Here is a 25,925-nt window from a genome sequence, read left to right as displayed (position 1 = left end):
GTCTCTGATGAACAAGGGGTCCAAAGTCTCTGAGGAAATAACTTGGGGCTGGAGGCTAATTGGGAAGCAAGGCCCCTGGGAGCCTGAGGTTTGGCTGGTGCAGGGTGTTTGGGGGTCTCTCTAGAGGCAGCAGGTCTCACTAAGGGGAATGGGTTATTGAGTGTTCTTGCTACAATCTCACTGCCTCTCTTCTCGCTGTTGCTCCTCCCCTTCTCAGATTCAGCAGGAAGAGCATCCAGAGGAGAGGCAGAAAGGTGTCCTGAAGTCAGTCAGCACAGGGGCATCTAGAATATCAGAAGAAACTGCAGTTCTTGCCAGAGTCCACCTAGATGTGAGACAGCCTTGCTGGGCTGCAGGAATGACAGGGCTTTCATATGCATGACTGTCAGGAAATACATGATTGGGCAACCCTAGAGTTGTCCAATGTCATCTCTGAACACTACTGCTCCAAGCTGCTGTCAATCTGAGCTCAAAAGGACAGATTGTCACTGAGCTCTGATGGGATGCAATTCTTCAGGAGGTGGATGATTGGGGAATTTCCCTTACGCTAGGGTTTCCCCAGAGACCTCTAAGCAGGATTTGAAAGCCAGTCACCAATGTGTTTAGCAGTCCTGATTGTGTCCTAATGGATTTTTCTCATGTAAATTCTATATTTGGCATGTGCAAGTGATAAACATTATGTTTTGAAATGTGTGCGCAAATGGATTGTATTAATAATTTTTTGTTGGCCTGATGCTCCTTTGGAAATATTAAATATTGAAAATACATCTCACTATTTAGTTTCTCTGACAAAGCTGATATGTTGAGGTTGCAAATATTTAATTGCCCCAAAACTCTTTAGACACTAATGATACAGACTTGGGCTTTGAATAATTTTAATCTTATCTAAAACAGCCTTTCCAGCAGCATAGTGCCCCCACCACTCAGATGAAACAAACACCCACTGACTCACCAAAACACTTTGTTCCACTCCTAAGTAGTCTCCCATTCAAGTACTGAACCAGCCTAATGATACTTACTCTGTAAGCACATTATAGAAGCTATTTTAAGATCCCTTTAAAAGCTCACTCTTCACCACCCCCATGTACACATCACAAATGTCAGTACATATGCAACTACCTACTGTTAAGAGTGACTATCAGTCTTCAATAAGAATAGTATAATTCCAAGGATTCTAAAAAAGTAGTCACTCTAATAAACTAGATTTTTTGACCGTACCTTGTTAACATAACATTTTCAGCTGCAGCAGAAGGGTTATTTTGCACTATTCAGTACAAAACAAAGCTGTTTTGTCAAAAATTCATGTCAATGAGCTCTGGAAGAAGTCTTGATTTTGGTTTGAACAATGATACCAGTGATGTGGGATTTTAAAATTGAAGATAGGGTACTTAAATATGGAAGTGATCCTTAAAAATTCCATGACAGATGCCAAACACATTTTTACTTAAAAAAAAAAAAGCTTACAAATCAACAAGTCATTAACTTTCAATACAGTATAGCAGGTGAATCCCAAGTTGGTATGACTATACTAAGAATGCATTAAGTTTATACATTTCCCATAGCGTTGTGCAATCTTAGTCATTTAAAGTAGGCCCTGAGCTGCAATACCTAATACAGTTTATTGAAAGATAACGGTGTGCTTTATTACTTTGACCTTTAAATATTTTGTGTTTTGATTGGCTGTATATTTCACCCCTACCCTACAGGTTAGTGAGGCTTTAACTTGGAGGAGGAGTGGAATGGACACAGTCAATCAAAATACAGTAAAAAAAACTCTGAGTGTATGCATATTATAATTCACAGGGTATATAACATCAAAATTTTGACAACTCATTCTCATGACAAAGATTGTAACAAGAAGTGAAAATGGCAAAACATAAATCTACTTTCATGACAAAGACTACAACTGGAAGGAGAAAAATATGCTTTTAACCCCTTTGGGGTAGCTTCTTCCATCTAGGGGTGGAGAAAGTACTTCCATATTTCCAGATAAATTCCTTTACAAAATTCAGGAATCAGATGAGGGACAAATGGTTTGTGGGACATGAACCTCATATGAAGCATAAGAATGAATGAACCTTCTAAACATAATAAAATCCATTGGATTTCCCATTAATTGCGAAAATATTAATGCAATAATGATATTTAGGACTTGTATTGTCTTTTGCATCTAGAGATCTCAGTGTTTACAAAGACGGATAGGTATTGTGACAAAGTTCCTCCTCTACCTTGGTGGGTCCTGCACTCATTGGCAGATTTGCTCACCTCAGTGATCTTCCCCTCTGGTGGAACCCACAGTCTGGGTCAACTCCTCCTGTGTCTGATCAGGAGTTGGGAGGTTTGGGGGGGAACCCGGGCCCACCCTGTACTCCAGGTTCCAGCCCTGTGGATTGCAGCTGTCTATAGTGCCTCCTGTGACAGCTACAACTCCCTGGGCTACTTCTGCATGGCCTCCTCCAAACATTTTCTTTATCCTCACCACAGGATCTTCCTCCTGGTGTCTGATAATGCTTGTACTCCTTAGTCCTCTAGAGGAACACCCTCTCAACTCCTTGCACCTCTTGCTCCCAGCTCCTCATACACACACCACAAACTGAAGTGAGCTCCTTTTTAAACCCAGGTGCCCTGATTAGCCTGCCTTGATTGGCTGCAGGTGTTCTAATCAGCCTGTCTGCCTTAATTGGTTCTAGCAGGTTCCTGATTACTCTAGTGCAGCCCCTGCTCCGGTCAGTCAGGTAACAGAAAACTATTCATCCAGTGACCAGTATATTTGCCCTCTACCAGACTCCTGTACCCCACTGGTCTGAGTCTGTCACATTAGTTAAGGGTTAAGGTCTCTTTTACCTGTAAAGGGTTAACAAGCAGTACCTGAGGAACACCTGACCAGAGGACCAAACAGGGACAAGATAATTTCAAATCTCTGTGGAGGGAAGTTTTTTTTCTGTGTTCTTTTTTTTGAGTTGAGTCTCTCTTGGGAGTTAAGGGAGTCCAGACATCTTAATCAAGTCCTCCCAGGTTTCTGCAGTACTTTTCATCTATTCAGTCTAGTGAGTATTAGAAAGGCGTACTAGTATTATAAGTTTATTTCTACATTTGCAATTGTGTGTTATGCTGAAGAAATCTCTTTATTTCTATTGCTGTTACTTTGCTTTTACTGAGAAAGAAAGGGGGAGGAGGAATTCTCTCCAGGTTTATAGGTTAGACTCTGTGTATTGTTCCATCCTGGTATTACAGAGATAGTGTACTTTCTTTTTGTTCTTTTAATAAATTCTTTTCTTTTCTTTGGACTTGGTTAATTCCTTCTCGTGTGGAAATTCAGGGGAAGGGGAGGGGGGAAGAGTGAGTTCCTCCTGGGTTTGATTCACGGAGTTGAATTGGTGTGTATCTCTCCGGAGTAGGCTAGGAGAGAGAGGGAGGGGGGAAGTGGGCTGCTTCCCTTTGTGTTGAGATTCAGGGAGATTGAATCTGTGTTCCCCAGGGAGAGTTTTGGGGGGAACAGGCAGTGTGTTATCCACTTTAAACGTAACTGGTGGCAGCAGGACCAGATCTAGACTAGGATTAGTTTAGAGGAGCTCATGCAGGTCCCCATCTTGGAACCCAAAAGCTCCAAGTGGGGGAGAAAACCTATGACAGTATTATTCCTATTTTAGAAAATGAATACATGAGAAAGAGTTAAAGTGACTTGTCCAAGGTCACACAAAGTCAGTGGCAGTGCTGGTAACAGAGTCCTGGTCTCCTAATTCTAAATTTGGTATTCAACCCATGGTCTCAACATTTCCTGTCTGTACTGTGATTAAGTTGTTCATAACATGAACAAGTTTTAAACATTTGGGCAAAAGTTTTCCATGTTGCGTGTCTGTTTCATGTAACATTTTGAACAAAATAGTTCAATCATTTCCAAGAACAAGACTAGAGGAATACGTTGTTTTGCCCATATGAAAAAAATCTTTACCTGTTCCACTGAGACGTTCTAGTGCATCCATGTATTGGAGCCAGGATTTGAAGTTCAGCAGGTGTTTGCTGTCCTTTTGAAAAGATCTCCCCAAATCTGGCAAAGTTATAAGCCTTTTGAAACATTTGAGTTTGCACATACTCAGTAGAGACATGTTAGAGTTTGTAAGGAGTTCTCTGAAGAGCCCATCTGCACTGAGCATGCTCCAGCCCTTCACAACTCCTACATCGATTTCCAAGAGCCTATGCATGATAGGTATGAGCATGCTGTAGTCTGGGCCTGCAGGGACTGAATAGAACTTTCACTGCAGTTGCTGTTTCTAACTGTTGTGTTTGGCACACAGCACTGTGACTGACATCTGGTGCCCAGGCAAGTTGGAGGTGAAGGAGCTAGTCACACTGAAATTCAAAGGGTTGAGGAATAGAGTGGTAGGAGGAGATTATAGGGATTAGAGAGTGAAGGAAAGCAGAAAGAAGGGGGCGCAGGAGCTGGTGGATGCAGTAGGTAGGAGCAAATGAGGCTGGGAAAGCATATAGGTGCAGAATATGGACAAAAATAACCAGGACAGATAGGATCAGAAGAGGAGGGGAAGAGGAAAGAAGGTGTAGTAGTTAGGGCACCAGCCTGGGACCCAGGGACCTGGATTCAAGTTCTTACTCTACAACAAACTTCCTCTGTGTTGTTGGACAGGTCACTGTCTCTCTGTGTCTCAATTCCCCATCAGTAATAGGCAGACTATAGCACTTCTCTACCTCACAGGGGTGTTGTGAGAAGAAATGAATTAATGGTTGAGAGACCCTCAGTAATGGAGGACATCTAAGAACTTAACAGAGCTAGATAGAGGGGGGCAGAAGCCAAGAGATGAGTGCAGGAGGTTTGGAAAGGAGAAGGTGAGCAGGCCGCAGGCACAAAGTCAGATTTATCTATAACCACTAGAGCACACTGCCCTACAGAACCTGGAATTAAGCCCATAGCCCACGGTCTCTATATTCCACTGTGGTCAGAAATGGCTGTGAAACCCACTATCAAAGTGTGTCCTAGCTAACACAGCAGATAACATCCTACTACTGCTACAAGTTACTTCATTAGATTGAGTGGTAGTTGTCTGTGCTGTAATCTAAAATTCCAAATCCTGCTGATCACCCAAACTGGGAGCCAATATGGTTCCACATGATGGAATCAGTTTTTTAACTTTTTTAAGCATAAGAAGTTACATTAAAAGAACATTAAATTTGCAAAGGTGAAAAATGGTATGTGATCATGTAATTAAAGACTATCATAATACATATGCAGGAGGTGGCTGACTTTAGGTTGTGCAGGCAACCTTAATTCTGCCATTTCCTAACTTTTAAGTGCTAGATTTTGCAACCTAATAATTGTGTAATAAATAAAGTTTTTACATTTTTTAAAAGAAGTAAATAGTGTGCATGTATGTGTGTATACACACACACCTTCCTTTGGAAAAATATAATTTATAAAAGCTTATGTAAGGGTAAGTGAGAAGAAGATTTGGTCTGTCTCGACACATACTTATTTTGCAATGATAATACTTAAAGCTTAAAATCCATCAATCGTTTGACCCAAAAATGTAATGTTGAAGAGATGCTCTCTTATTATAGTATGCCGTGTCCCACTGGCAATATTCACTGTATTCTAGATCTGCTCATTATACACACACAGGCTGCTCTGTAAATGAGACCTTCATTTTTTCCTGCAGATTGGTACCCGCAATCCTAGTCAAAACTCTGACCCCTGGCATGCTTCCTCCTCCCCAATTGCCTAAGGGTGGTGATGGAAGCTTTTAAGTGACAATCATCCAGCATATTGTGCCTGGTAACTCCTGCTGCTGCTAATTCTTCCCTTTACTGCAGCTGCATAGGTAAGTGCAGTTTAGAAGCAGTGGTAATTCTGCTTTTGTGGCACCTGGGTTACTGCCTCACTAAAAAAAAGACAAGATCAGGATACAATACATTTACCTTCATCCCAATTCTGCCTGTCATTCACAGCTGTTTACTGAACATGTCACACTTTGTCATTCATATGAAGGAGCTATGTACCCCAGACTGCATAGTGCTTATCTCAGAAAAGAGCTCCAAAGCAGCAGCAGCTAATCAGGGGTTAGCTTCATGCAACAACCAAAGAACTGAAGGACTTTCAGAAGTGATCTTCATCAGTTAATTCAGTGAAGGCTCAATCTTTGTCCCATTGAGATCAATGGGATTTTTGCTATTATTTTGATAGGAGAAGGATCTGCTCTTCAGGGGTAACTAAAGAGGGCTAAAGCCTCACCTAAAGTTTTGACTTAGAGCTATTCCTGAGCAGAAGTTGAACAATAGCAGGTTTAAGAACAGGAGTGGGTTGGTCATTCTTAGACCACTGAGTTTAGAGTTGTGTCAGGCCTCTGTGTGCCAAAATCGCTAATTTTAAATTGGTGAAAACTAGGAGTAATGAGATTAAATTAATAAGTGGAAGCATGACATGGTTTCAAGTTAATACTATTTCCCCCTCCTTTCTACTTCTTAGAGAGGGAAGGACTCTAAGGCTACGTCTTCACTACCCGCCGTATCGGCGGGTAGCGATCGATTTTTCAGGGATCGATATATCGCGTCTCATCTAGACGCGATATATCGATCCCCGAACGCGCTCCTATCGATTCCGGAACTCCACCACTGCGAATGGCGGTGGCGGAGTCGACATGGAGAGCCCCGGACATCGATCCCGCGCCGTGAGGACGGGTAAGTGATCGATATAAGATACTTCGACTTCAGCTACGTTATTCACGTAGCTGAAGTTGCGTATCTTATATCGATTTTCCCCCTTAGTGTAGACCAGCCCTAAGGGAACTGCATAGTAAAGAACAGGACTTTGTTTCATGTAGGGATCTCTAACTGTGGAACTCCTGGAGGAAGAGCATGCAAAAATCTATTTCTTACTCCTTCATGATGCTGGGCGATTCCTATTTAATTTTATAGACTCTCCCAGTCTGGAAAAAAACTTAGATAGGTGAATGCATGTGATAAGGTCTGAATAACGTATACTTGACTAGCCTCCTTTCCCGATCTTTAAATTGCTGTCTTTTTAACACTTTCCTAGAGCAGAGAGGAAAGTGTCCTTTTACTTTTCCCTGTCTTAAAACTCAGAAGATGATTAAGCAGTGCAGCATGACTGCATTTCAGCTCAATTTGGGATGTGAGACTATTGTCTCCCAATGAAAAAAAGGGGCAGGGGGAGAGAAGAGCTCTTAGGCCATTTTTCGTTGTTTTGTCTCACCATTGTCACATAGAGATAGAAATGCTAGCTTATCAGTGAGGAAACTTCACATCTTTACTATACTTATTCCTTCTGCATTTGGCTGAGATTTCTCTATCTGCTGAGAATGTGTTATGGATACAAGGCAGGCTGCACCCTAGATAACCTGGACTGGTGCAGGGACAATCTTAACTAGGACTCAGTACCAAAAAGAGCTGCCAGTCACTGCTGTAGGGAAGTTCTCTGTGGTAAGGCTGGCTCTGTTGTGGATCTGCTGCTATGAGGGTGGTTGCTGCAAAGATAGGGGCTGGCAGCAGGTCCTAGAGTTTAAGGCCAGCAGGGCCCACAAACTCATCAGTCTGACCACCTGTATATCACTACCACCACCACCCAGAACTTGCACACTAAATCATACAACATAAGACCAAAATATTACAGCCTACATGAGACTAGATTATTATGTGCCACAGGCAGAAAATAGGAGGGACCAAGGTGCATCAGTGCAGCCTAATGACTGGGAAATAATTAAGTGAGATACAATCAGGTAATTCTGGCAATTTACCTGTACCCACATGCTGCAGAAGAAAGCAACCCCCACACAAGATCACTGCCAAACTGACCTAGAGGAAAATTCCTTCCTGACCCCACATATGGCAGTGAGCAGTTAGACCCTGATCATGTAAACAAGGAACAGGCAGCCAGACAACTCCAAGAGAAAAATCTTGGTGCCAGCTCAGAGCCCAGGTCCACTTGGCCCAATGTTCCACCTACAGCCATGGCCATCTCTGGTACTTCATTTGTCTAGCTCTCTCTTCAAACTAATTAAGTTATATGCCCTCACAACTCCTATTGGAAGGCTGTTCCGGAACCTCAACCATCTGATGTTTAGAAACTTTCTTTTAATTTCCAGACTGAATTTGTTCCTGGCCAGCTAATATCCATTTATTCTTGTGCCAATATTGTCCTTTAGCATAAATGGTTTTCCACCTTCAGTGGACAGGAAATTCTATCCCCTCTCAGCTTTCTTTTTGCTAGACTAAACCAGCCAACCTCATAAGAACAACAACATAAGAAAGACCATACTGGGTCATATCAATAGTCCATCTAGCCCAGTGTCCTGTCTTCCAACTGTGGACAATGCCAGATGCTTCAGAGGAAATGAACAGAACTGGGCAATTAATGAGTGATGTCCCTGGCATCCACTCCCAGTCTCCTCTTATAAGATAGGTCCCTCCATTCCCTGGTCCTTCTAGTAGTTCTTCTCTGCACTTTTTCTAGTTTAAATTGATCTTTCTTGAACTTGGGAGACCAGAACTATACACAGTATTCCAAATAGGGTCTTACCAATGCCTTCTGCAATGGCATTATACTTCTGTCTCTACTGGAAATTTCTTACCTAATACATCCTAGAGTTGCAGTTCCCTTTCTCTCAGCTGCATCCCATTGGTTGCTCATGGTCATTCTGTGATTGATCCACCCACCTCTCCTCCTCTGTTGCTTCCAACTAATAAGACCCCAACCTACAGCAGACACTCTTATTATTAGACCGTAAGTGTCTGACCTTGCACTTGTACTATTGAATTCCATCCCCTTTCTGTCACTCCAGGCTTCAAGGTCATCTAGATCATCCTGTATAATATTCTGATCCTCCTCTGTATTGTGATGCCTCCTAGCTTTGTGTCATCAGCAAATTTCAGTGGCACACTCCTACTTTTTGTGCCAAGGATATTAATAAAATAATAAAGAAAAGTTTACTTTTATCCACTGTACAATGCTTGTATTGATCCTCACCCCCATCTTCTCTCATTTAATTAATAATTTCCCTTATGGTACTGTGTCAAATATTTACTGAAGTCCAAGTATATTAGATCTACTGCACTGCCTTTATCCAAAACAAAGAAAAAGTTATTTTCTCAAAGAAGGACATCAGTTTAGTCTGGCATGATCTCCCTTTGGTAAAGCCATGTTGCATTACATACACTTCATCTCTATACATTAAATTATTCTTTCCATCACAAAAAATTGTTCTAAAACCTTGCATAATACTGAAGTCAAATTAACAGTTCTGGAATTGCCCACATTACTTTTTCCCTTTTTTAAAATATAGGTCCAACATTAGCTATTCTCCAGTCATATTGTACTGCACCAAATATATAGATTTATTAAAATCCTTGCTACCTGACTAGCAATCTCATATACCAGTTCTTCAATATTCTTGGATTGAAATTATCTAGGCCCCCTGATTTGAGCTCATTAAACTCTTTACTACATCTGAGGTGGAAGAAATATGCAATTTCCATTTTTTGACACTAATTTACATCAGCCATACTGGCTTCATTTACATGTTCCATATGATTGCCTCAGTTTTAAGTAATGACAAAGTATTTATTTAGTGTTTGGGCCATACTGTGGTCATTCAGATTTGCAATGCCATTGCCAAAAAAAGGCAGATGGACACATTAAATAAAATATCCTTTGGTGGCCTCCTGCTGGAGGCCCTTTGTGGTTGTGGGGAGACAGGATCTTGAAGGCTATACAGAATGGCAGGAGTATCAGGAGGAGGAAAGAAAAGAGATTCCACAGTAGTGAAAAAGGAGAATGAAGGCAAAAGGTTGCTGGTGCTTCACTTGAAGCAGGGAAAAGTGTAAACAACCCAAAGTAGAGCTTTGTGGGGCCTGAAAGCTTGTCTCACTCATCAAGAGACGTTGGTTCAACCAAAAAGATATTACCTAACCTACTTTGTCTCTCTAATATCCTGGAACTAGCACAGCTACTATACTTCATAATATGAAATATTATGGAGTAATGCATGTGCACTAAGATAAAACCTGTCTCCAAGGGCAAAGTAGACCAACCTACAAAGTAGAGTCTCCAAACTGAGTGATGAATGCTTATGAAAATAGCACAAGTCTTTTGAAAAAAAGGTAAGTTATTTTGAAACCTTACAGTTGCACTTCTCCTTTATTTCCTACCATAAAAAGTCCAGTGCCTCCCATATCACCCCTCTAAGCACAGCTCAGATTTCCCTCATAGTCCTCTCCCCATACAGGGCTGCCTTGCAAAACCCTAGTTGCCCCATTCTCCCTCATATCCCCTCTGTCTGCCATCATCTCCTCCCTAACAATTTCTATTTTAAAATACCAATACATCACTGTGGACACACATCAGTATGTGAATGATGTGGTAAGGTAGAACGGGCATGCTGAGGACTGTGCATGTGAAGCAATATGTGTGGGAGATAAAGTTTTGTGTGAGGAAAGTGACTGTAGGGGGGCTCTGGGAGACAGGGAAAATAGGAAGGACTGTAGGTGATAAGGGGGATGGTAGGCAAACAAAGCTTTGATGGAGCATATGGGAATATGAGTTGTGTGTGAGAATGGGGAAATGTTAGACCTCAAGCTGGAGGATCTGGAGTGGGAAAGGAGGAGGATGTGCCTGCAGTGTCTGAAGTAATGGATGAAATTTCAGGTGGACCCAAAGAAATGTGGGGAAAGAAGCAAAAAATTCACAGGAGGCATTTTAATCACTTCCTCTGGGGAAAAAAAATCTCTGAAATATTATCAAAAATTCAGTTGTGCTCTGAAGAGTTATTGTGCCAAGTTAACATATATAACAATTATTTTAGTCCTGGTTGGAATGCAAATCTCAACACAACCTTATCTATGAAATTATAGTACAACTCCAAAAATCAACATTCAGTAAATCTAAAGCTTTAAAATACTGAAAGGGGTGCAGAGTATCTTGCAAAACCAAAGCATAAAAGGGTCAAAGTCCTCCACACCCAGTAGTTAAGTGGCTTTTAAAACCCTTTAATAAATATTCCTATTCTCTGCTAAATAAACTTTCCCATCAGCAAAGGATTCTAATATAGCTATTTTAAATACAACCTGAAATCTAATTTATTAAAATTCATGCATACATTTCAAGATATATTCATTAGCTACCTGTGCAGCCCCATATTGCTCATGAAATTGCTCTCCACTTTATTCTAAATTCATACAGAAGATAGATAGCACTATCAGTGAGAGTGAAGTTGCAGCTCTCTCCTCATCTGAAATGAGATGGGAGTTCTTCTGCTTTCAATAATTTTATCAATATCTAAGTAGGGAGCTATTGATATACAGAAATATACTAAAACTAGTATCAAGATGATCTGAGTCGCAATTTTTTTTATGGGTCAGCTGAAAGCTTTACTTTGTGAATGTACCACTGCTGTCTGACCTGAATTAGCTCTAACTGGCTAAAGACCAATAGTCTCTAGGAAACATGCAAACAATCTTTACCTCAGAAGTTAGTATTTGCAAAGAAGCATGGTCACATTACTCAATGCTAGCACAGATCCATTGCTCACCATTCATTTTAAAATTACTCCCCTTGTTTCTAAAGCAATATTTTGACTTTTTCCAGCCCGTCTTATACCTTTTCACTCTACTCTTCTTAGCATTGGAATCCTCTGTGTCCTTGTGATGGGGTGGATAAACCACACACTGGAGAGTTAAGAGTGCAAGAACAACTCTGGGCTCAAGAAGCGCCCCCCTCTTCCCCCGGCCTGCTGGGCATGCTCCAGTTGGTAGAGGGACTTAAAAAGGAATCTTTTCAGCACAGCAGGCAGACCTCCACTGGCTGCTGCAAAGGGACTGTGTCAGGAAGGCATTCCCAGGGGGAGGGCTGCTGCACAGAGCGAGGCTCCCTACCCCTCCAAGACCTGCAGACCAGGTCATTATGGACAACTAACAGCCACGACATGCCCCAAAGGGAGGAACAGAGCAGTATGAAGAGACCCAGAGAAGAGCATTAGCCAGCCACATGTAGCTGACTCCTGCATTACAGTGCTCAAGAGGACCCCTGGAATGGGAGGGCTTGGCTTCCCTCACCCCATAACCACTAGATGTAGCTGCTGCCAGATTGCTACTGCTAGGCAGAAGCACCCCTGCTCACAGTTCTAGATGCAAGTAATTTCTGCTCTGCAAATTCTGTGATATGGATCAACTTTCCTATATCTTTCTGCTTCATTAACTCCTCAGCTGTTTCAAATTTCACTCCAAAATGTATGTTATTCTTTTTCACCAAAACTACATTTCTCTCGTTTTATTTGTTTATGAATTTACAGCCACAAAGATGGAGAATATGTGGAGTTCCCCCTTCTGTGCTTTTTAGCTTGGGAGAACTCAGCTCTCTTTAAGCCTCCTCCTTGTGTCTATGTCTGGCTGGTATAATAAAACATATGAGGTAGGAGAATGTGATGTTAGAGTATCAAAAGGAACTGGTTCCTGACTGAGGTATTTATTGATCTCAGTTATAGTGTGCCCCCAAGCCTAGAGGAAGCAATGCAGGGGTCCTCATCTCTGATGCTCTCAGCAACCACTTCCTTGGCCCTGTGATGGCCTTTCCAGTCTGTGTTTTCTCCCAAGTTTCTGTCTGAGTGTCCTGTGGTGTGTCCTTCTAGCCAAGTCACCCAAAAGTTCAGTCCCCTTCTGGGGCAACAGAAAGTCTAAACAAATATCCAAATAATAGTTCTTTCCCCCTCGATTTACACTAGAGATCTGCTTCTTGGCCCTTACTTATGCTACTTCCTCTTAGCAGGTTCTCTTACTGTTTCCCCTTCCCAGAGACTGTGGTAGGTCACAGGCAAGGCTGATCTCAGGTTGCCTTAAAAGGCCAGTGAGACTGTTACAAATTCCAAGCCTTCCCACTGCTAGTTGGGATAACATCGCCTGGTAAGAAAAAAAGAATTGTCTAACCTAGAAATTGCCAGTCCCCTTTTTTATATTAATAAAAACCAATATCCTTGATAGCTGCACAACATGGCCATCATTGGTTGGCTGACTTCTTATACATGCGATGGAAGACATGGACTTCAAGGGGTATTTGAAGAAGAAGGTAGTAGAATTCCAGTTCAGATGTCAGCTGTTGCAGGCTGAATCATGATTCCCTTACTAATGCTAAATGTGAAAAAATTCCCCTTTTCTAAACTTAATCTCCCTGCTTGGTTTCTAGCATCAGCCTCTGAGAGACAAGTGGGAAGGTTCATTTACAGTCCTCCTTCACTCTGCCTTTCCTGCACTTGTTTTACTTATTGTTAAAATAATAAATTTTAGATGTCTTGTGGCCCTTCACAATTCACTTAAATCCATAGATTCAGGTAAGCATGTAATGTTTAGTGCATGGGCATTGACTCTGTGGATGCTCAGCACCCACTGTGGGGTCCCGTCAGTCAGCTCCATCCTTTTGCCCCCAGCATCTTCCACCCACCCCCATGAGGCGCTGGGGGAAGAAGGGGTGGAGCGGAGGCAGGAAGATGCAGAACGAGGGTGGGGCATGCTCAGAGGAGGGGGAGAAAAGAGGCAGAGTAGGTGTGGAAAGGAGAGGAGTGCGGGTGAGGCCTTGGGCAGAGTAGTGGTGGAACACTCCCAGGGGAAATCAGAAAATTGGCACCAGTGCTTTAGTGGCCTTCCAAGCTTCTCAAAATTTGTCCATCAAAACAGCAACCTTATAACACTATGAATGCATTTCAGCTCTACAGCGATCAGATATATACTATGATGCTACAATCTGACTATATGAAAGAAGTATTTGTTACATACTTGGAGTTTAATATTTTGTAGGTGGTTCAATAAAAAAAAGTGTCTACTTCACACAGTTTTTTGACTCTTATAAAACATGAGGTTTAAAAATGTATTTTAACTACTTTAACAATTTTAGCAGATGTTTACACCATGTATATTGCCATTTCATTTTCACTCTTCCATCTTTCACTCCTACACATTAGCAGTCAGCTAGTATTTTTCTCATTTTTCTATGGACTGGCACTTGGAAACACCCACTTCATTCCTTCACAGCTTCACTCACTGAATAGTTTTCAATTGTGTTGAGGTAAAGTCTAGTGCACAGATGAAAAAGTCATACCTAGCAACTGTGTGACTGCTTTTCAATTTTTTAAATCCATTTCTTAGGTTTCTGTCAGACTCGAATTGAATGTTTTTAAAGGAAATGTGAAAACTGTACTTCTGCTTTTAATAAGATTCCAATATAGGCTGTAGTGTCAACCTGCTTTGAATTATATTTCTCCTTTAAAATATATGGTGCCAAGACAAAAGTAATGGCTCTTTTCATTGTTTGAAATCACATTTAGCTGTATGTAGCAACTCAAGTGGTAATGTACAAATTATACCTCCTGTATGGCATGTTTAAAAGAATTGGCAAATAGAAAAATCTTGTGTCTTTACAATATATACTTGTAAGTAACCTACTAGGAAATCAGAGGACATGGAATAATCAAGTGTACATAGCTGCCTACGCTCAGGATTTGGAGTGAATTTCTCAGGCCTTCAAAGATGTTTCCAAAATTCAAGGATTTTATGGGGTTTCCACAAATATGAAAGTGACACTGAAAAAAATACAGGGGGAAAAAACAGACAGATCTTGTCTGCACATGTTGCAAAGCTTCCAGTTTTTAAGCCTCATCACTGTCAAATTCACCTGTAGTAGATGATGTATCATTTATGTTTTGATGTATTTTTTTAAATAGCAAATACTGAAGCTCATGGTGTTTGCAAACAGAGCTGTACAGGCTTTTAGGTCCTTATTCAAGGGAGAGAGAGGAATTAACCATATAGTTTTTTCTTTATAAAATGAACCTTCCATCTCTCCCATCAGGTAATTTCATATCCACTTTTTGATATTTGGTCTTTAGTAATATTTTTCAATAAAATACTTGCTTAAATATCTGTAAAAGTGCTTACAAAACAAGACTTTAAACTAACAACAGATACATGGGAGAACCATAGGCATGAAAGTAGTATGCACCAACTCTCACTCACATTCCCCTCCTCCCCCAGTACGTCCCTCAGCTCGCGCCACTTCCAGCAGCTCCCATGGGCCTGGAGCAGCGAACCGTGGCCACTGGGAACTGCGATCGGCCAAACTTGCAGATGCGGCAGGTAAACAAACCAGCCCGGCCCGGCCCGCCAGGGGCTTTCCCTGCACAAGAAGCAAAACAAGTTTGGGAACCACTGCATTGGATGGTTTCTCCTCTTTGCCTGGGTGAAGGTAGCTACTGCATTTCATAAAATTAGAAAGACTCACATACAAATACATGTATTCATTCCCACACACACAGTTATAAATGCAAATAATTATAACAGTGGTGTGACATAATTAATTTCCCCATTCACACTAGAACCCAGATTCCTGAGTTTATGGTTTGGTATCATCATATCTGTGTCAGTCAGGAGCGTGAAAAAACCACACTCGACCATCATAGCTATGCCAACAAACCCCCCTTGTAGATACATCTATATCAATGAATAAGTACTTTTTCAATCTAGCTCTGGTTGTTAGAGAGGTGGTGTTCCAAAAAAACCCTCCTTATTTTGGTCTAGACTGTGTCTAAACCAGGGGGCTATGCTGACGCAGGCTCTGTAGAGCAGACATGCCCCCAATCACTTGTCTTTACCACAAGATCATCCTACTTCCATGACTAAGGACTACTCAAATGAATAAGGGTTTGCAAGATCAGCTCTTTTACATATAGGGCAGTTTTGCAAAACCTTAGCAGAAAAACAGAAGGAAATTTAGGATATCTTAATTTACTGCCACTAGTACACTGAAGGTGAAGAATTTAGAAGCAATCTGACAATTAATAAATTTTAATTCCAAAAAATTCTAGCCATTTCAAAGTAAAAATACACTGTGCTTATATATATACATGACATGTGCAGTAAATGCTAGCTAGGTAATATATACTACTACATCTTTCAAAGTGAAAAAATACACTGAAGCAAAAGCTACAATAATAAAATACACTGCTGAAAAAAAATTACCAATAGCACTCCTTTCTCCAATAATCTTTCACATTTCTCTTCCTTTATATTTCTCGTCATTTCTGAAAGATTCTCAATTAATACTAAAGGAAAAGTTTAATATGGTCTGGAGACAATTGTGCTAATGGACTTGAAATGAGCCTATTCTTTAAGAAGGCAAAATACTTTTGTGCACAGATTTGAGTTTAACAGGCACACAGTCAATGATCCATCCAGGCTTATAAATTTATTTTCCTTTTCTAAGCCTACAACTTGTGTTAAAATGCACTTATTTGTTCCTTCTTATGTAGGTGCAGCAGCCTACAATGTATTCATTTGTAAGGTCATACTCCTAGTAAGCCTTGTAACCTTCTGCTGAGAAAACAAATCTTTAAGATGGAGACTCAGTGGATCTGTGCACCCTTGTTCAGAAGTTTCTGTCAATCTACAGATTTAATACAGTGGATTGAATCTCCTCTCTATTTGTTTTCCAAAATCATATCTAAATCTGTGCAATTAGTTAATGTGCTGGCATATGACACAAGAGAAAAATAAGTACCATATTTTCTTTTATATAAAACACTTTAATGTTGAGGCTACTGTAAATGCATAAAGGCAAAGATATTCCCTGTGCTAAGAACATGAGAATGGCCATACTGGATCAGACCAAAGGTCCATCTAGCCCAGTATCCTGTCTTCTAACAATGGCCGATGTGAGGTGCCCCAGAGGAAATGAACAGCTAACCAGGCATCAAACCGAACATACACATTGATAATAATTGCAATAGTCATTAAATAAATATTAGGAAAAAATCTCTACACACCAATACTATTAGATCTACTAAAAGAAACCACCAGAAGCTAACTGGAATGGTTACAACAAAATTAGAGCTACAACAGTTACTTCCTTTGACTGATGGAAATTCTAGGGGAGCAAGGTACATAAAGTGACAGCCTTTGTAAATGTTAGCCTCTTGAACTTTTTTTACCAAATCCTATTTTATATCCCACATTTTGTATGCAAATGGAAGCTCATCTGAAATCCTATGTTCTATGCCTCAAGAAAAAACAGTCTCCCACCAACTTGTTTTGTTCAGGCAGCAGTCTCAGTGGGGCCTCATTGGAATTTCCTTCATGCAGTGGGAAGAGGGGAGCTCCTGGAAATAATATTTTCCCAGTGTGTGTTGACTTACTTGGGTTCCTGAATAGGCCCTCAGCAACATTCAAAATCATGTTTATGTGTTGCTCTGGGTTTGATGGTATGAGTCAGTCTGAAAGAGGAATGTAATGGGTGGGCACTTTTCTGCAGAGCCCTCAGTCAGATACATTCTGTACAGATCAGTAACTTGCGTGAGCTCTAATTTAGTTTATTGCATTTGAAACCATTTTTTGATGGGGATCAAATATCAATTTTCTTATTCTTGACCTCATGTGAGAAGTCAGGTGGACTTTTTCTAATGCCTATTTCACAGTCTGCCTGTAAGCATCTCTTTAACAGAGTGATTTCTGAAATCTCAGGCATCGCAGTGGGATAAAAGAGTAATTATAATAAAGTAAGAAGGATGCCATAGGCTTTACCTTTGGGACACCTCTGTGTGGGGCGGCAGGAAGAGTATGAGCACTTTTTTTTGTCCTGAGTGCCTTTCTCTTGCTGCTGGGCTTGCTGTAGATTAGATCTCAAGAAGCTCTGTCCCACCAGCTACTAGTGTCAGGGTAGCAGTTCCTGCTCCCCATTCTGGGGGTTAACAATAGTCCCAAACCAAAAGGCAAAACAGAACAGTCCTACATCCCACAAACAATCTGGATTCATCTCTTTCCCTGCACAGCAACCAGGTTGGTAGTGTCTGAACTGGACTAGCTTTCTCACCCCTTGTCAGTCTGAGGAGCCCCATCCAAGCTTCTTGGGCTCAAATAAAAGAAGAAAAAAACAATGTAAAGAAGATCCCTTTATTTATCCAGAGCAATCAGGCATCAGAGGATCTTCAGCACTTCCCAAGCCCTGTTGGTTCAGGGAGCTCTGTGAACTAGCTCTACTTCCCTCTGAGTACCAGCCCTCATAGTGCTTTGATCCTCCATTTTAAGGAGTTGTCCTATTCCAGGTGCAGCAGACCTCATAAGATATGGCTACATAGCCTGCAACAGAGAGCCTCCCAGCCTGGATTGTCAGGCTCAGGTTTGCAGGGCTCAAGCTAGAGTTCTAAAAATAGCTGTCTAGACTGTGATTTGAAGTTATGGCTTGGAGTGGGCTTCAGAGCCTGAGCTCTAGCCCAATCCACACCTACACTGGAATTTTTATAGCAGAAGCCATAATCTGTTGATCTGGGCTGGGAGGATTGCTGCTGCAGGCTGTGTAGATGTACTCACAGGTGCACTGGTGTTGGAGCTGATTGTGTCCTGAGGCTCTCATTAACCCCTTACTTACTGGGGTGGGACAGGTTCCCACTATGAGGAGGAACTGTGAAAGTGCTTCTGGGCCTGCTGTTTTCTTGGGTATTGAAAGAATAGAAGGAAGGAGCTGTTATCACTCAGGCCTTTGTGCAGCTGGTCATGGCTCTGCCACTCTTTCTCTCCCCCACTCCTTTCTATTTAAATACTTACTTGGACACATTGAATTCAAAGTTTTCAGTCAGTTTCATTGTGATTAAGGCATTAAAAAACAGATTTGAAAACATTTATCTAGTGCAAGTCATAATTTCTATGTTATTATCAGACAAAAGTTAATCAGTGCTAAAGATCTGACTATAATTTGAATAGTTACACTGTGCATTGTATCTTTTCTAGCTAGCTGGTCAAAATGTAGATTTATTGGACCATTTCTTTTGATTTTATTTGAATAAGATAGTAGTCCAGAAAGTACCACCATGTTCTTAGGGCCACAATCTGCTATTGGTACTAAAGGCATTGGTAGTAGCTGAGGAAATACACACAAATACAATTCTGTCCACACAACTGACAACACTGTATTTATTCTCAATAGACTGGTTTTTTACCCTACTATGGAAAAAAATGTACCAGGAAATTCTCACCAATTGTCTTATTTTCCCCATTCCCCCTGCCTCATACGCAAAAGGTTGCATTTCAGGATCTTACAACCAGCAATCAACCTCCTCAAAAAAGAAAAATGCAGAAATGCACAAGAAAGGCCCCTTTATCAGAGAGAAACATATACTGTATAAATTACTGAAAGTGAAGAAGTTAGAAATGACTTGGCAAATGTGAGAAAAGGAAGATAGCAAAATAGTCTTCTAAATACATGCATTTACAAAACATAAATTTGCCTATTGGGAAAATAAGGAGAGTATCCTTCCCAGTCTATACTGTACTTGTGAATTTCTACTGTCAGGATATGTTTGCCTGGACATGAGCAAAATACGGCCAATAGAATTTTTAATGATATAATTGTCAGCATATAAAATGCATATCTTTAGTTTCACATACATCTGTGATACCAGTAGAGGAGATAGTCAGTATTGTTGAATTGGAGCAGGGGGTCTGAGAAGGAGCAGACTGGCTTGAGCATAGAATGCCTTTCTCGTAAGTGTGTGTTCACCATACTGTAACCTCAGAAGCTCAGTACTACTGGATCTCTCTCCTAATAACAAAGCTTAAGTCCCCTACTTGTGTGTGACTGAATTTACTTCCAGAAGATACTATGCTTATTACACACACTGAAGCAGGAGAAACCAGTGCCAATATTGAAATAATTTTCTCTTTTTCTCGCTGGATAGTGCCTTCTGGCATGTGCTGATCAGAATAGACAGACACAGGAAGGAGAGTAATATGTACAGGATTTCACATGATAAAGCAGTTTGAACTGCTGGGTTGCACTCTCCACCTCTTTCCTCCAAGCATGGGGCAAGAGGGAACCAACTTCCTCTGCCTTTGGGGAATATGGGAGACAAGAACCTCCAGGTCATCCTGGCATTTAACAAAGGAGCTGTTTTCTCTCTCCAGCTACACCGTTCCTGTCCAACAATTGGCAGAGGGAATGATGAGACTTGCCAGCTCCCAGGGAGAAGATTACCAGTCCTCCAAGTCTACACTCCCCCAACTTGGAGAGAAGAAAAAAGAACCTATTGCCAGGACTTTTTGGAAAAGAATCTCTTAGACTAAATGAGAGAGGAGAAGATGGCTGCTGGGGTGGGAGTGAGCGAGAAAGGGAACAGCATGGGAGCCACAGTGAGTGATAGTTTACAGCTGCATAAGTTTTACTCCAGAATTCACATCCAACTATCTGCAATCAACACCACTACAGTAAGTTTAACTTTATTTCCCCTTATGTGTGTATCTGGACAAAAAAGGCAAGTTATCTTTTCAGAAATACAAGAAAATAGCAAGCAATCTCCTTAATCAATGGTGAGTTAGTAGAGTAATGTTCATCTGTTAAATGATGAACACATAATTTTTAGGCAGCTTTATTTTGCATATGAATTAAGAGGAATAAAGTAGATGGCTTCCTTGATGATAGCTTGTTACACAGCAGTAAATCTCATTCTGTTTGTGGTTACTAACATTTAGATGGATAAGACTCCATTAATTATTAACAGGGCTGGAAAAGGCATGATGCTATAATACAGATGTCATTTGCAAGTCCCATGCAGTTTATTATGCACTAGAATAGATCATGCTGATAGAGTGAATGCCCTAGAGGCTGAGGTGCATGGCCTCCACTTTGTGCTGCAGTGCTGGCAGTTTCTGGACCTAAACCCATGTAGCTGGCTGCTAGAGGGTGCCCCCAGAGTAGAGTCAGTATAACAGCTCATGTCACCCCACCTTTTCATTGCTGATGTAGCGTGCCTGTCTCAGGCTTTCGTAAGTTCTGCTGAGCCCTGGCTACTGTATCTGTCCTTTGGAGTTGTTGGTAGCCATGATAACTTAGACCAGCCAGTCCATAGTCAGGGGAGTGAAAAGGCCATCTCTGCACACATATATGCACAAGCATGCTGAGCTGAGCTGTGTGGCACATTCCTTGGCCAATCCAGGTGTCATGGATTGGAAAGTGGTTGAAAACAATGAGATATTAGTAAGTGTGAGCAGTGCTGGAGTCCTAAAAAAAGAAGTACCAGAACACAGCAGCGGGAGGCCCCAGGAGGAAGCAGAAAGTAGTGGGGGGAGCTGGGAGGAAGGTAGGGGCAACTGGGGAGCTGGGGGTGGCCCAAGGAAGCAGAAGGTATCGCCTCACAAAGCCCATCTCATCCTCACCTCTCTTGTACCTATACCCAACTCCTACTTCCCATGTGAGACTCCATTTTCCAGAAGGCCCCAGTACCTGGTTCCTGATATTGCCCAGCTCTGGTTTCACCCTAGGCTCCAAGAGGCTCTGGCCCCCATGCTGCCATGCCCGGTCTTGGTTGCAGCGGCCCCGGCTTTCCATACTAATACACAGTTGTGCACACCCTGCCCAGGCCCAGCCCTGACCTCTGCCAGCTTGGAAGACACTCTGCAACCAGGGATGGAAAAGAATCAGCTGAAAAGGAACGGGCCAGTTCTGAGGACGTTCCACAGATGGGGAAGGTAAGGAGCTAAAAAAGCTGCCAGAATGCTGATCGGGAGCATTCTGGCACAACTTGACCATTAAGTGTGAGGGATATCCTGGCCCTGATTGCAGGCTAGGAGGGAAGCCATGAAATCTAGAACATCTGAGTCAGTCAGCGGAAAGCCAGTCTGGAAAGATCCAGTTTAAAGCAAGGTGGAGTGAATTGTGCCTTACTGTTTGCTTGTTTTCTCTATCCATGTTTTGGAGTTCTTGTGTGTTGTCATTCTGAATTCCAAGGAATATGACAGTGTTATATTTCTGCCTTCCAGAAAGAGTATTCATGGTTTTATGTAACTTCTCTGTGTGTATGCTGTGAACATAAAACAATGCTAACCTTTTCATAATCATTTTGTTTTTTTCTACATAATGAACAGAATGTAATTAAAACTAATAAACAGTGATCTTACCTTGAGATTTCATCTTTACTCAGTGACTGTAATTCTTCAGAATTTTGGTAAATGTGTACTATATACTTCGAGTCCGAATTCTACACTTCACATCCAGTATGTTGCATGTCCTTTCTAATTTACATTACTGTACAATGGTTATACTTAGTCTTTCTGAACATTTGAAATTGAGGATGCCATAGGCTCCATTTTAAACCAATTTTTTGCATAAATTAGCTCTTTTAAATAAGGAATAGCTTAGATGGTCTGCAATATAGTATTACTATGAACTTACATCTGAGTAAAAGTTGTTTTTCAGTAATTTCATTGCAAATTGCATTATAGGCATTCAAATAAGGCCACGTGGACAAGACTTCAGATAAAATAGAAAGATATATACAAAATCAAAATATGAACATCAAGCCGCTTCTGACCCTTGGATAAAATGATCATGAATTCATATGGGATATCAGCATGATGGCTTTATTCAGTGACTAAGCATTTGAACTCAATTTTGCTATCTTAATTGCAACTGTGTAATTGAAATTAAATGACAACACAGAAGATCTCAGCTATATGATAAATGACCATTCTACTTCTACACACTAATTACTTCTTTCTTCCTTCATTCTACTTTTTCTACAATTTTAAACTGTTCCTGGAATGTTATGGTCAAGTCAGTATTTTTGGTTCAAAATTACCTTTTTTTTTCCCATCTGGAATCTGTGATAGAGTTTATTTTCCTTTATTGTGAGGTCTAAAATACCTCTTCCTTTGATGAAGTTGCCTCTTACTTGGCTTAGGGCAAAATATTAAATTAGTGAAAAGATCCTTGATAAATTGTATTCTTATGCCATAACAAATCAAAAGAGAAATGAAATGAAGTTCATTATAGCAGACAAAGATAACAAAAATAAAATGTTGCCTGACTACTGCTTTGCTACCCTAAGTATTTTCTTCTTATTTATTTTGCTTTAACTAATTTATTTTTAAAACTGTGAGATACTATTATACTGATATCTTACAGTGAAGACTGATTTCTGTCATATCATCTGGAAAAGAAGAAAAATGGTGTTGAGACATAGGCATGAATTAGTAGAATGCTAGCAGCTGGGATATACCTCAGGGGTCAGCGGACACAACCAGCAGTTGACAGTCAAATGTTAGTGCCAAAACACAAACATGTATAGAAACAATATTGTGGGCCAAATTCATCCTTGTAACATAAATTCTTCCCCAGAAATTCTAAATTAAGCAAATAATAGTTACAAAAGAGGGTTTTCATATGTTTAGTTTGGTTCAGAGAGACCATTCGTAGAGCAGCACTAAATACACCTATCATCCCATGCCACGACTACTTTGCTTAGTGCGGTCCCAGTTACTTTCAGTGATAAGCAAGATAAGTTGATTAGCACAATGAAGAGGTCAAATAAGTATCACAGCTACTTTTTTACAACTGGGGGATATTTTTCATATATATATTTCTGTGCTGCTCATGTATATCTGAAGTGCAGTATTTCAGAAAAATATATACTTGGTCTAAGTTAGCCACCTCCTTACAATTAGGGAAGGATATGAGTGAGACATTATAAGATCTGAAGGATTTTTACTACAGTGATGGTGAAAAACCTAAGTAGACTAAGTAATTGACCTAAATGGCTAAATTTAGAGTAGAACTGTAGCAGGAAAAGCATATTGGGTGAAATCCTGGCCTCTTTTTTAAGTCAGTGGCAAAGCTCCCTCTGACCTCAGTTGGGCCAAGATTTTTCTCATTGTTTTTGTCTGCATCCAAGGTAGTGTATCAAATTACATGGAGTCATGTCATATTCTTGCTAATCACCCTGTATTGCATGGTGTATTGATAGTGTGAGCTGAAAAGTCATTTCAAAAGCATTCAGAGCAAGAATATCACTGATGCTGATCTGCACTGTGCCCTTATGTCTACTTGTTTATACATATTTTTCCAGATCATGTGTCTCATTTATACTGAGAATTACCATTTACCAGAATTTAAAATGACTAATGCTTTCAGCTAAAATCTCTACTATACTTAGGCTGATGACACAGATGAACATTGTTTCACATAAAGTAAACCCCCTACATCCATTTCACATGGCAATTTTCTTCTTTCAAAGTAGGAAGTGTATGCTGATTTTTTATGGACTGTGTACACTAATTGAAATAGCCTAACTAGCACTTTTCATGTACCCGCTAATAGGTAGCTATGGAAGAATCATATACATGTATATAGTTTATGAGGCATTCAGACATAAAATCTTGAAATGACAGTCACAATGTACATAACTCACTTTAGTTGTTCAAAATCACTCATGCTCTCTGTTGTTCCATGTGCTGCACACTCTGGTGCCTCAGTGTCATAGATGTCCCCCCAGAGAGCTCTCAATTCAACTGGCAGCTGTGGACTCGGAGCTGTCTCAGTGGCAATTTTTTGTGTCAAGGAGAGGCTTACAAGATTTTTCCTCACCTCAGCACTATTACTAGTAAAGGAATGTATTTAACCTGCTTGAAACATTTCTGTCACTAGAGTAAAGATGGCATGGAGCCATCCCTTTATCACTAAAAGTCCATTGTGGGGGATGAAGGGGAAAGGCAAGCCTTTTCAAACTATGCTCCTATCAAAACTGAAGGGGGTCTCACTACAACTCACATTGCCACGCTCATCTGCCCTAATTTAGATAATATATATTTGAATGTTTGATCTTTTCAGAATCTCTCATCTAGCACCTCCACACCACCTTGCTTCTTGCTGAAATGCAAACCTGGGTTCAGATGTAAATGTCATGCTGGTCCCTCTCACCATCCTGGGTGGAACTTATAACACTGAAGGGAGGTGAGGGAGGTTTAAAGTGAGAAGACAGCGAGTGTGAAAAATCGGGACGGGGCGGGGGGAAATAGGAGCCTATATAAGAAAAAAAAAACCAAATTGGGACTGTCCCTATAAAATCGAGCCATCTGGTCACCCTAGGGAGGTTGAAGGGCAGGGTTCAGGGTTTAGTCCTGTATCCACATCTGAGTTTTGTGGCTCTGGTACATCTCTTATAAAAACTAAACTGAATATCAAAACCTTATGTGGTTATCCCATCTCTAATGCAAATAAGTTGCCACATTACCATATAAGGTTGCATAGCAATGTGATATCATCAAGGTGAGCAAATATTACAATATAGACAGAGAAGCTGGAACCTTAGCTGAACCATGCTCCATTACTAACTGAAGTTGTAGAGTGAAATTCCTTATTTTGCAACATATATACATCCAGGAGAGCTTAAATTGGTGTGGGCATTTTAACAGTTGGTTTCAAATTCTCAACCTTAATATTACATTAGCAAACCTTTTCCTATTCACCACACATATATCGAAAAGATTAGATAAAATAAATTAGGTAAATAATAGGATTTGAGCAGAAAATTGTCACATTTTTAGGTATTCTGCACCCAAGAGAGGACAACCATGAGACGTATACTACTTGAAATTACTAAAGAAGTTTTCTGTGCTTGTGGCAGGAAGTGGCACTAAAGAGACACTGCTTTCCGGGGTTTCTGACCTGAAATGATGGCAAAAGAAAATAATGTGTCCTAAAGTACAGAGGGAAATAGTTAGTCATCTGGTCTGGGATTGGGATTAACAATCAATATTGCTAGTAGAGAACAAAAAGCTACTGAAATGGCATTAATGGGAACAGGAAATTAGGTGGGATGGAGTAAAATTATAGACATTACACCTGATTCTAAAATGTAGATTTGTATTTGACTATGTACTATGCAAAGGTAGTCAGCTTTTTACAAGATCTAAAGAGCTGATTCTGCAACTCTCACTGAAGTAGAGGACAATGAGATTGCTTTCATGTTTAAGGATTACTCATGTGAGTAAGGGATACAGGACTGGATCCTAATATTTTAGCATTTGTACCAGGATGTGTCTTACAGTGAAAGAAATTATATCTGCATGAGCCATTTGCATACATACAGTAGTGTTAATTG

At 40.6% G+C, this 25,925-nt stretch overlaps 1 long non-coding RNA gene across 1 annotated transcript; it reads left to right on the top strand.

The window, feature by feature from the left end:
- The first annotated feature begins 19,976 nt into the window (after nucleotides 1-19,976).
- Nucleotides 19,977-22,720, top strand: LOC123370695. The gene is made up of 3 exons (XR_006579510.1): nucleotides 19,977-20,256; nucleotides 21,408-21,516; nucleotides 22,270-22,720. It is a non-coding gene; the product is annotated as an uncharacterized LOC123370695 (long non-coding RNA).
- The last annotated feature ends 3,205 nt before the right edge of the window (nucleotides 22,721-25,925 follow it).

Source organism: Mauremys mutica, chromosome 5, assembly GCF_020497125.1.
Source record: "Mauremys mutica isolate MM-2020 ecotype Southern chromosome 5, ASM2049712v1, whole genome shotgun sequence".
Taxonomy (NCBI): Eukaryota; Metazoa; Chordata; order Testudines; family Geoemydidae; genus Mauremys; species Mauremys mutica.
Note: the sequence above shows the minus strand (reverse complement) of the source record. Positions and strands in the feature narration are given on the sequence as shown.